Source organism: Mustela lutreola, chromosome 7, assembly GCF_030435805.1.
Source record: "Mustela lutreola isolate mMusLut2 chromosome 7, mMusLut2.pri, whole genome shotgun sequence".
Lineage (NCBI taxonomy): Eukaryota > Metazoa > Chordata > Mammalia > Carnivora > Mustelidae > Mustela > Mustela lutreola.
In genome coordinates, this window is record NC_081296.1 from 95,857,239 (window position 1) to 95,869,864 (window position 12,626).

The window sequence follows — 12,626 nt, forward strand, 5'->3', positions numbered from 1 at the left end:
CAAACATTTAAAATGGTTAAAGTATGAGGATTTGGATATTAAGAGTGCATTCAAAATATGCAGACTAGATTTATTCCTTGTCTAGTCTGAAATACAGTAACTGACACTGTTTGACATAAACTAGTTATAACTCTAAATTCTTCATGAAATAACTTTGTGACCCAATAAAATGGTTATACATTTTGATAGAACTTTGCTTTATGGTGGACATCATTCTGTGGATAACCTACTTGGTTTTATTTATGAAATGAAAGATTGGTCTTTTATTATCAGACTGAAAAACTTCATTGGGTATAGAAGAAAACATTAATTAACATTTTTTTTTAAACCAAAAGGTAATGGGTCCATCTTTTTTCTAGAAGTTATCATAATGGAAAGAACCACTGGAGTTTAAAAATTCTATGAAATATTAAATATTATAGAAACCTGTTTTTAGGAACAGTGAATGTGGGAGTATTTTATTTGCAATTCCACAATATCTAGTATTATGTTAAATGTGTATACTTAGACCAGTGTGTTGTTACATGGAAATCGCAGGTTGCATATAATTTAATAGTTTCTAGAAATCCACTGTAAATAAATGAATTCTTTTAGCTATTACCGTAGGTGATAAGATTAAACAAAAATTCTTTTCTTTTCCCTTTTGGCTTATGATTGTCAATAGCATAGAACTTTTAAGAGGTTTCAACTAAATAAAAAGGAAAAGGCACAGATACCAATATTCTGCTGGCTAGAAAGCTGCATATTTTTCAGATTACTATTTTACTGTGCCAAGCATGTATAGCCATATTTAAGTATTATATATGGCAAACAATTAAACTTAACTTATAGATATTTTGTGGATACATAATTACTGGTATCTTCAAATCCTCTGCCTTGATGGATAACAATATTTTAGATCTATTGGTCAAAGAAAAATATAAGCTGTAAATAGGTGTACAGCTGTATTACAAACAAATCCCTTTTTCACTTGAAATAGAAATTAAATATTAAGATGATTTCTTAATATTCAACATTTAAAAATTTTTACTAAGTACAAACTCCACTCAATTCTGGAAAAAACACCTTGTGTTTTTCCTCATAGTGAGTATATATATATACATATATATGTATATATACACACATATATTGTGTTTTACTTATTATAGTGTGGGAAATCTCAGTGCCATCTTGTGCAGAAACAGCCTCTATTTAGTTGTATTCAGGCATCTACAGAATGACAAACCAAAGTTTTGGAAAGAATTACATTCATTCAGACACAAAGAAAGGATGATTATTGTAACGTGGGATCACAAATCACATTCTTTCTATGCTTTCAGGTTTTTGCTTCAACATTTCTTTAGGCAGTCTAGGCAGAAATGCTTTTGACAAAAGGGTCTGATTGATAGCAAGTCAGCTTACACTATATATTTTTACAGTATATTTTTTTCAAATCCATAAATAACAGAGATATTATCTCCTGGTGTTTGTGTTGCTATGAGACATCCATACTGAGTCTTGATTTTCCAGCCTCAGCCACTTGCACAGAAAAAGTAATTTTAGTAAATTTAGCGTGATTTACCAATAGCCCTAGAATAACATACAGAAAATTTTGCTCTAAGGATTTTAATAGTTAAATATGAACATTGATATGACCCCATGTTGCTTATTTTATTTAATGTACATAACTTATCTCACTACTTCTGGGAAAATGAATTACTGCATAATTAAACAGTTTAGCAATCACAAGAAAGATTTTAGATTCTTCAGTAGCAGATACCAAGGCAATGCCTGAGGAGTGAAATCTCTTTTTAGGGAGCAACACCATGAAAGGAGGGGGAACAAAGGAGCATTGCTTAGAGAGAGAAGGCATACTGCCATCCAGGGCCCTACAAAGCCTTAGACAACCTAGTGGGGAGCACTGCAGCAAATGTTGACCCATCAGTATCCCACATTGGATGAAATGTACCCGCCTTCACATATCTTTCTTATTCAGTCACCATATGTAAGCTGCCCTGGCCAGGGTGTAAACTCAGGGGAGAGATACTGTGCAGCTGAAGGAGGCCATAAAGGAAATAATAGCTGGAAGCTGGCTGCTCCGCTGCCCTGCTCTTTGCTGAGGGCTGAGCAAGAAGCCTTTACTTAATGCAGATTCTGGGTAGCTCATGTTTGTGTTCAACACAATCACTTTAGGAAGGAAGGAAGCCACTGTTGCCTGACAGGTGTGTGAGGGGACAGCTTTGATAAGACCCACGGTCAAGTTACAAATCAGGGATAAGCCTCCAATGCATAGGCCATGTTTTGTCAATTCTGGAATTTTATATATTTGGAATTATGCAGCCCTTTTTGTATGGCTGCATTCATTTGCCACAAAGTTTGTCATGTTAAAATATTTCTTTTTTTTTTTTTTTTTTGGCATGTATCAGAAGTTCTTTTTCCTTGGTTTATAGTAGTTCATTTTACAAATATTTGTTTACCTAGGATAGAATTCTGAGTTGTTTTCAATTTTTGGTTATTAGGAAGAAGACTAATGTGAACGTTTTTTGCAAGACTGTGGATGTAAGTTTTCTTTTCTCTTGGATAAATGCTTAGGGTTGGAATTTAACTCATGGTTTAACTTTCTAATAAATGGCAAATAGTTTTCTAAAGTGGCTGTTAATTCCACTCCCCTACCAACTATAAATTAATCTCCAAAATTTGGTGTTTTCAGTCTTTTCCATTTAACAGTATTAGTAGATATGTAGCACTATATCACTGTGATTTTAATTTGCATCTCATCTACTATGACTTATGATAAATACTTGTTCATGTGCTTATTGGTCATTTGCATATCTTTTGGGAAGTGCCTCATTAAGTCTTCTGCCCATCTTTTATTTCATTATTTAATGTTTTAGTCCTGAAAGCAGAAAGTTCTTTTATATTCTAAATATAGATCCCTTTTTAAATATATATGTTGCAGATGTTTTCCACTAATTTTTATCAAGAATACCTTTTTGTTTTTCTCTGTTATGTTGTATATAATATATATTTTGTCTAAGAAATCTTCACTTCCCAGGGTTTTAAAGACATTCCTCGATGTTTTCTTCTAGTAGCTTTATTGCTTTAGATTTTACATTTAGGATTATTATTTAATATAATTGATTTTTGTGTTTGGTGTGAGGTAGGGGCTGGGGTTCTTTTTCTTATAGAATCTACCTTCTGTTTCAACACCTTTTCTTGGAAATATTTTATCATACTCAGTTGTTTGGACCTTATTGTTGAAAGTTATTTAATCATATTGAATGGCTGAACTCTCTTTTTGTATAATTGCTTTATATGTTTATCTTTTCACTGATACCACACTATCCTGAATAGCATGCATATTAGTAAGACTTGAAGTCGAGTGGGGCAAATTATTTAAATTTGTGTTTCTTTTTATTTTTATTTTGGCTATTCTTCTTCCTTTGCCTCTATAGTTTTTTTTTTTTTAAAATGGGTTTTTTTCTCTTTACTACAAGTTGATTTTAGCAACAGTTTTTTTTTTTTAAATATTTTATTTATTTATTTGACAGACAGAGACCACAAGTAGGCAGAGGCAGGCAGAGAGAGAGGAGGAAGCATGATCCCCGCTGAGCAGAGAGCCCAATGTGGGGCTTGATCCCAGGACCTTGGGGTCATGACCTGAGCCGAAGGCAGAGGCTTTAACCCACTGAGCCACCCAGGCGCCCCTAGCAATATTTTTTTCTGTTTTAAAAATTTTAAAGTTTTTGGGCGCCTGGGTGGCTCAGTGGGTTAAGCCGCTGCCTTCGGCTCAGGTCATGATCTCAGGGTCCTGGGATCGAGTCCCGTATCGGGCTCTCTGCTCAGCAGGGAGCCTGCTTCCTCCTCTCTCTGCCTGCCTCTCTGCTTACTTGTAATTTCTCTCTGTCAAATAAATAAATAAAATCTTAAAAAAAAAAAAAATTTAAAGTTTTTAACTCCAGTTAGTAAACATGCAGTTATATTAGTTTCAGATATATAGTATAGTGAATAAACAATTCCATACATCAGCCAGTGCTCATCATGACAAGTGCACTTCTTAATCCTCCTCACCTTTTTAACCCATCCCCCTCCCTTCTGTTAACCATCAGTTTGTTCTCTATGATTCAGTCTGTTTCTTGATTTGTCTCGCTTGTTTTCTGTTACAGTTTTTATTTTATTATTATTTTTTAATATTTTATTTATTTATTTGACAGAGAGACAGTGAGAGAGGGAACACCAGCTGGGGGAGGGGCAGAGGGAGAGGGAGAAGCAGGTTTCCCAGAAGAGCAGGGAGCCCAATGAGGGTGTTGGGGGGTGGGGGGATTTGGGAGGTAGGGGAGGTGAGGGTGGGGATCATGACCAGAGCAGTAGGCAGATGCTTAACGATTGAGCCACCCGGGTGTCCCTCTGTTATAGTTTTTAATATGAAGATTTTGCATATATTTTGTTAGGCTTATGGATAAGTTCTTTAGTTTTTTGATAACATTAAAATAATATTTTAATTTTACTTTCTAATTTTTAATTACTAGTATATAGAAATAACTTCTGTATATTGATTACATATTGCTAAGTTTCATTTCTCAGTTCTAGAAGTTTTTTTTTTTTTTTTTTTTTAAGATTTTATTTATTTATTTGTCATAGAGAGAGAAGCGAGAGCAAGCACAGGCAGACAGAGTGGCAGGCAGAGGCAGAGGGAGAAGGAGAAGCAGGCTCCCTGCCAAGCAAGGAGCCCGATGTGGGACTCGATCCCAGGACGCTGGGATCATGACCTGAGCCGAAGGCAGCCGCTCAACCAACTGAGCCACCCAGGCGTCCCTAGAAGTTTTAAGGATTTATCTGAAAATCAAGAGTTTTCCTTCTTTTTAGTCTTGTTTTACTTTTTTTTCCTTATTGTTTTGACAGACTTCCATTACAATGCTGAATAGAAATGGTGAGATTGTACATTTTCGTATTGGTCCCTGTCTTAAAATCAAAGCATGCAGGATTTCACCAGTATGTGAAATATAGATTTTCCATATATGTTCTTTATCAGGTTGGGGAAATTCCTTCTATTCCTAGTGTGTTGAACATTTTTAAAAAATGAGTTTCAGAGGCATTTATGTGGCTCAGTCAGTTAAGTGGCTGCCGTAAGCTCAGGTCATGATCTGAGCCCGGTCCTGGGACTGAGTTCTGTGTATGACTTCCTGCTCAGCAGGGGATCAGCTTTTCTCTCTCCCTGTGCCACTCCCCTTGCTCTCTCTCTCTGTCTCTCTGTCTCAAGTAAGTAAATAAATAAATATTTAAAAGAAATGAATATTGTATTTTGCCAAATGCTTTTTTCTGCATCCATAGAAATGCTTGTCTAACATCTCTAACTTAATATAATGAATTGCATTGTTTTTTGCGTGTTACAATAATCTGCACTCCAACTTGACTATCCCATATCTTTCTTTTATATATTGTTGGATATCATTTGATAACTTTTTAAAAAAGATTTTATTTATTTATTTATTTGAAAGAATGAGAGAGAGAGCATGAGAGGAGGAAACAGTAAAGGGAGAAACAGAAGCAGATTCCCTGCTGATTAGGGAGCCCCACACATGGCTGAATCCCAGGACTCTCAGGTCATGACCTGACCTAAAGGCAGACACTTATCAAATGAGCCACGCAGGAACCCCTATTTCCTAACTTTTTACTGAAAAATTTTTATATCTATATATGGAGTGCCTGGGTGGCTCACTAGGTTAAGTGTCTGCCTTTGGCTCAGGTCATGATCCCAGGGTTTTGGGATAGGGCCCTGCATCAGGTTCCTTGATCAGCAGAGAATCTGCTTCTGCCTCTCCCACTTCCTTATTTGTGTTCCTGTTCTCGCTGTCTCTCTCTCTGTCTCTATTAAGTAAATAAATAAAATCTTTAAAAAAAAAAGAATTTTTTATATTTATATCCATGAATGATACTGGTTTTTACTTCCATTGTGTTGTATTCTTTTCTGATTTTGGCATAAGGGTTATAGTGGCATAATAAAATTTTCATATATTATTTCTCAATATATCTTCTTCCCCTAAACCAGGTAGGCTTTTGTTTAGAATACTTATGGTACCAGCAACGTGTTTGAACATAGCTCCCTTTCTTACCAACTCCAAGGCTGGGATAAATATAAGAGCCAGTTGTTTTCTCTCAGTAATGGTATTGATGTATTTGTGATTTTCTTGGAGAACAGTTTAATCTTTCTGCTACAGGCTACTCTCATGGGCAAAATGCAGACAACTTATCTATGTTTATTTATGTCCTTCACATCTCGCTTGCATTTTACACTGTGCTACATTAACAGAACTACAGTGGGAAAAAGAGCAGTTTTCTCAAACTGGCATGATTTTTCTTTCCATGGGACATTTGGCAACATTCAGAGAAATGTTTGATTGTTAAGATTAGGGGAGAGTGGGTTCTGCTGGTTTCTAGGGGTAGCTGCTAATACATTCTGCAGCACACAGGAGAACCCCTACAACAAAATTTATCAAGTTAAAAGTGTCAATAGTGCCAAGGCTTGGTTTAGAGGTTCAAGGGCTCAGTAAAATTCTAATGCTGAAACTAGGTTTCATTGTCTTCTATGTACACAAACCCTACAAACTCTATTTTTTTACCCATGACATTTAGAATGCTCAGCTTGTTCCTTGAAAAGGGGACAACTTTCACTTCTTCCCATGAGTCAGAGAGAGAAAAAGCTCTTTTCTTAATGTCATGGTTTGGGTTTTTTTCCCCAATATTTTCTTTGTTTATTTGACACAAATAAAGAGAGAGAGAGCAGTGGGGAGCTTCAGGCAGAGGGAGAGGGGGAAACAGGCTTCCCACTGAGTAGAGACCCCCCCAACAATGCGGGACTTTATCCAAGGACCCCAGGGATCATGATCTGAACTGAAGGCAGATGCTTAACCAACTGAGCCACCCAGAAGCCCCCTTAATACCATGTTTTTAATAAGCCCTCCAACCCCAATGATTCTTAGTCTTTTTATTCCATCTAAGCCTTAGCTTACTTTGGCATATGGTCAAGTGGCACTGTAAACATATTTGTCTATCATTTTCTGTCTTTTGTTGAAATCTGTTAAGTCAGTGTGCTCTGCCTTTGGCTGAATTGAGGAGACTCAAAAGTGTTCTTTCTTTTTTTTTCTCAGCTGTGAGTCCTATTGACAAATTCTGGGGAAGAGCAAAAGACTTACTTAGCAACTGTTACAATAGTATGTTACAGTTTACTAAATATTTTCATGTATATTTTTCATGAGTCTTTATAGTGATATTATATATTATATATTATGTATTATCATCATTAGTATAATTTGTGGCTTTAATTAGAAAAATCAGTGATGTCATTGTTATCAATAACATTTCCTTCTAATTTTTTTATTTTTTTATTTTTTATTTTTTATTTTTTTTAAGATTTTATTTATTTATTTGACAGACAGACATCACAAGTAGGCAGAGAGGCAGGCAGAGAGAGAGAGAGGAGGAAGCAGGCTCCCCGCCGAGCAGAGAGCCCGACGCGGGGCTCGATCCCAGGACCCTGGGATCATGACCTGAGCCGAAGGCAGAGGCTTTAACCCACTGAGCCACCCAGGTGCCCCCTTTCTAATTTTTTTTTTCAGTTTTAAGTTCTCTATCAGAGGGCATTTATAATTCATCTAGAGAATTTAAGTTCCTAGGAATTTTGCTGTAAAGCACTCTTATACTATTTTTGTATTTCAGTCACTTCCCCAAGAGTCTTATAAATTCTGTTCTCTGCTCATTCAGCCACATGATCAAAATCACTTTCCTCCTAGAGATATGGAATTTGAGTGAAAAAATAAAATGAGAACACATATACCCTCCTCATTCAATGATCACCTTGAAAGTAGGTGGGAAGAATTCCTGACATTCATTTCTGAGCAGTTGCAATGGATGGTGGAATTCTTTCTTTTGTGAACCAGTGACACAAAATAGTAATTGAAAAGTCTTATTTCAAAGTGTTGTCAGAACTGAGGGTAAGAATAGAAAGAATTAGTGTGATTTATTAATAATGCATTGAAATGGGAAATACATAAGTAATTACAGTCAGGAAAACTTTTTGCTGATTTTATATGATAATCTAATAATGGAGAAAGAGGTTCAGATATTTAAAGTATGATATCATGGATTTTGAAGTGGACAGAATAGACTCTCTGTGAAGAACCAGAAAATCATTTCTTTTTTTTAAAGTGGTACATAGTACCAGAGCATTATGAACAATTATTTTGTTATTATTTTATTTTTAAATAAGCTTTATATTTGAAAGAATTTTAGGTTACAGAAAAATTGTGAAGATAGTATAAAGACACCTAATTTCCACTATTGTTAATATCTTGTGTTGGTATGGTATATTTATAACAACTAATGAGCCAATACTGATACATTACTATTAGCTAGAGGTCAAACTTTATTCATATTTCTTACTTTTATAATGCTATCAGTTTTTTGATCTGGAATACAAACCATAAACAATGTTACATTTATTCTTCATGTCCCTATAGCCTTCTCTTGGCTATGAGATTCCTAAGATTTTCTTTGGTTTTTATTATTTGACACTTTTGAAGAGTATTGGTCAGGTGTTTTATAGAATATCCCTCATTTGGGACTGGTCTGATATTTTCATCATGATTACATTTGGGCTATGGATTTTTGGGAAGAAGACAAGAGAGTTATAAAGTGCCATTTTAATCAAGGATATCAAGGGTACATGCTATCAACATGACTCTTCACTCTATTGATACTGTTAATGTTGACCTTGATTACGGGGGTTTGGCAGTGCTGTCAGATCTCTTTTTACACTTGCCATGCTCTGCTTTTTGGAAGGAAGTTACTATGCACAACCCATACTCGAGAACTGAGGAGTTATGCTCCACATATTTGAGTTGGAATATCTCCATAATTTCTTTTGAATCCTTTTGCATGGGTGATTGCCTATTATTCCCACTTATTCATTTATTCAGTTATTTGTTTAAGAATCCATGTAGACTTATGTGTTTTTTATATATTAGGTTTGTACCCCATCTTTATGACATAGCCCCATCAGTGTGCATGTATGTTTGCATGTTAGTGCTCTTTTACTTTCTGGAACTGTAAAATGCATTTTAATAATTACTTTAATGTAAATGACTTAAACAAATGTCAGAGAGTGGTAGTTTCAGTACAAAGCATGAGATGACTATATACTGCTAACAAACTCATTTCAAAGTAACACATAGGTAAATTTAAAAGTTAAATGACAGAAAGGACATACCAAATCTTAATTAAGAAAAACAAAGGAGAAGTGGCTATATATTTGACAGAATAGATTTTAGGAAAAAGAAAAAGAAAACCACTAGAGACAAAGAGAAACATTATATATCAATAAAAGTACTGATCCATCAGAAGACATAATTGTAAAAGTGTATGCATCAAAAATCAGAGCCTTAAAATACATGAAGCAAAATCTGAGAGAGCTGAAAAGAGAAATAGACAAACCCATAGTTAGAGTAGAAATTTAACACCCCCTCTCAGGAACTGATAGAACTGCTTAGAAAGAAAATCAGTGTGAAGGTAGAAGATCTGACAAGGCACAATCAACAGGTTTTAATTGACATATATAGAACCCTGCACATTGTTTATCAAGTGCCCAAGGAAGATTCACCAAGGTAGTCAATATTCTGGATGATAAAACATGCCTTGACAGATTTAAAGGAACTAAAATTACTCAGTACGTGTTCTCTGATTGTACTAGAACCAAACCAGAAAGTGGTAACAGAAAGAAAGTGGGGGAAATTTCTAAATAGAAGGAAGTTAACAGCCTTCTAAATAATTTAAGGGTTTAATAGGGGGTTTCAGAGAAAATGAAATAATAATATAGAACTAAATGAAAATGAATACACATTTAAAAGCATCTGGGGGATGCCTGGTGGCTTAGTTGGTTGAGCATCTGACTACCCACAGAAAGCCCTGCTTCTGGCTCTGAGCTCAGCAGGGAATAGGCTTGAGATTCTTTCTGTCCTTCTGCTCCTGACCTGCTCTCACATTCTCTTTCTTTGTCTCTAAAATAAGTAAATAAATCTTAAAAAAAAAAAAAGGCATTTGGGATGCAGTAAAGGTAGTTATCAAGAGGGAAATTTATACCACTAAAAGCTTACATTAGAAATGAGAAGTTTCAATTTAGTAACCCAAGTTCCATTTCACCCACACCCAAGAAGACAGAAAAATACAGGGAAAAGAAACCATGAGCAAGAAGAACAAAGGAAATACTAAATATAAGAGCAGAAATCGAGAAATTAAAAGGATACAGAAAATCAAGCAAATAAAATATGGTTCTTCAAGAAAAATCGATATAATTGATAGGCTCTAACAGTCTTGATGAAAATAATGAGAAACCCCCCGCCCCCTACAAATCAGTTGTAACTGGATTGAAATAAGGGCCTTATTACATATCCTACAGCCATTGCAAAATAATAAGGGAAATATGAGCAATTGGACATTTATAAACTTGAAAATTTGGAAGAAGATAATTATGATTTCCTCTAAAATGACAAACTAGGAAAAATCAACTGAGATGAAATAATGTGTCTATCCTTTTAACAATTACATAAATTTAATTCATATTTAATCTCCCCACCCCAAAGAACTATCCATGTCCAGAGACTTCACTGGAGAATTATACCAACCACTTAAATTGAACACCAATTTTATACAGTCTTTTCTAGGAAATAAAAGAGGAGAGACACTTCCAAACTCACTTTATGAGACCAGAATTAAGCTGCTACTCAAATCAGACATGAAAAAACTATAGGTATACACTTGTATAGATCTATATGCTGAAAATTACAAAATGAAGATGAAAGAAAGAAAACCTATGTAAAAAGATTGACTAGGGTGTTCATGGATTGGAAGATTCAATGTTACAACGATATCAACTCTCTCTAAATGGATTTATGGGATTACTAGAATTTCTATCACACACAAATTTAAAAATTATCTTTAAATTAGTTTATTGATTGTGATTCCATGAACATGGCAGCTTGGTTATATGTAGAAGGATAGGATATTTTTTTAAAAAAAGATATAGTTGAATAATATGATATGGCAGATTATACTTGGTTAATTGTAATCATCTCTGAATTTGAAATTGTCTTAAATGCACACACATGCACATACACATGCACATAAAACTAATAAAATCTGAATAAACTCAGTGGATAGTACCAGTGATAATTTTCTGTCTTTGATATTGTATTATAGTTACATAGGTTATTACCATTTTGGTATACTGAGTGAAAGGTACCATGAGACACCCTGGATTCCCCACCCCCCCTTTTGCAACTCCCTTTGAATCTATAATTATTTCAGAATAAAAACAATGAACTGTTCCGGAAAGTCCTCCTTGGGCAATATTCTTTGAAGACTCCTAAAGTGATTTGAAACTTCAAATTATAGGAGGGCCAAGAAAATGATTCCTAATAAATAATTCAAGAATGGTACATTGCTATTTAAGGAAAAATTATTCTGAATGTAGCATCTGTTTATAAAAATGTATCTTTCTCCACTTGACTTATTTCGCTAAGCATGATACGCTCTAGTTCCATCCATGTTGTCGCAAATGGCAAGATTTCATTTCTTTTGATGGCTGCATAGTATTCCATTGTGTATATATACCACATCTTCTTGATCCATTCATCTGTTGATGGACATCTAGGTTCTTTCCATAGGGGCTTAAGTGGGTACGAGAAGAATAAATGAAACAAGATGGGATTGGGAGGGAGACAAAGCATAAGTGACTCTTAATCTCACAACACAAACTGAGGGTTGCTGGGGGGAGGGGGTTTGGGAGAAGGGGGTGGGATTATGGACATTGGGGAGGGTATGTGCTTTGGTGAGTGCTGTGAAGTGTGTAAACCTGGTGATTCACAGACCTGTACCCCTGGGGATAAAAATATATGTTTATAAAAAATAAAAATTAAAAAAAAATGTATCTTTATAGGGAGGCCTGTGTGGCTCAGTCGAGTAAGCATCTGCCTTCGGTTCAGGTCATGATCCCAGGATTCAGGGATCAAGTTCCGCGTTGGGCTCCTTGCTCAACGAGAAGTCTGCTTCTCCCTCTGCCTGCCACTCTTCTTGCTTTATTTGTCTCTCTAACAAATAAAGTCTTTAAAAAATATATATCTGTATAGATTTACTGCTTTTCCTCATCAGTTTTCCCGTATAGTTTCTTTCAACAAAGACTGCTTTATGTTGAGGCAATTCTCCATTTATCAGTATTTCTTTTGCCTAATTCTTTTCATGACATATCTACCAAAACCAAAAATGAACCTCTCAGGCTGACAGACCAATGTGTCTCCTATCAGACTGTCTAATAAAAAATAAGCCTGGAAATGTTTATTGTAGTTAAATTGACCATTTAGTATAAGACAGTTTAAACTACACATTCTAGTAAGTGTTCTGCCAAAGAACTGCAGATACACATACATCTAAATAATCTATATTTGCTTGTGTTTAAATTTGGTTTTGTGTATTTCAAAACATTTAGAAGCTATTTTTGAATCATTTACTGTGGCCCCTTGAACATGACAACTTGGTTATACATAGAGGAGTAGAATATTTTTAAAAATTGTATGATGCAGACATGACATGAGTTGGAA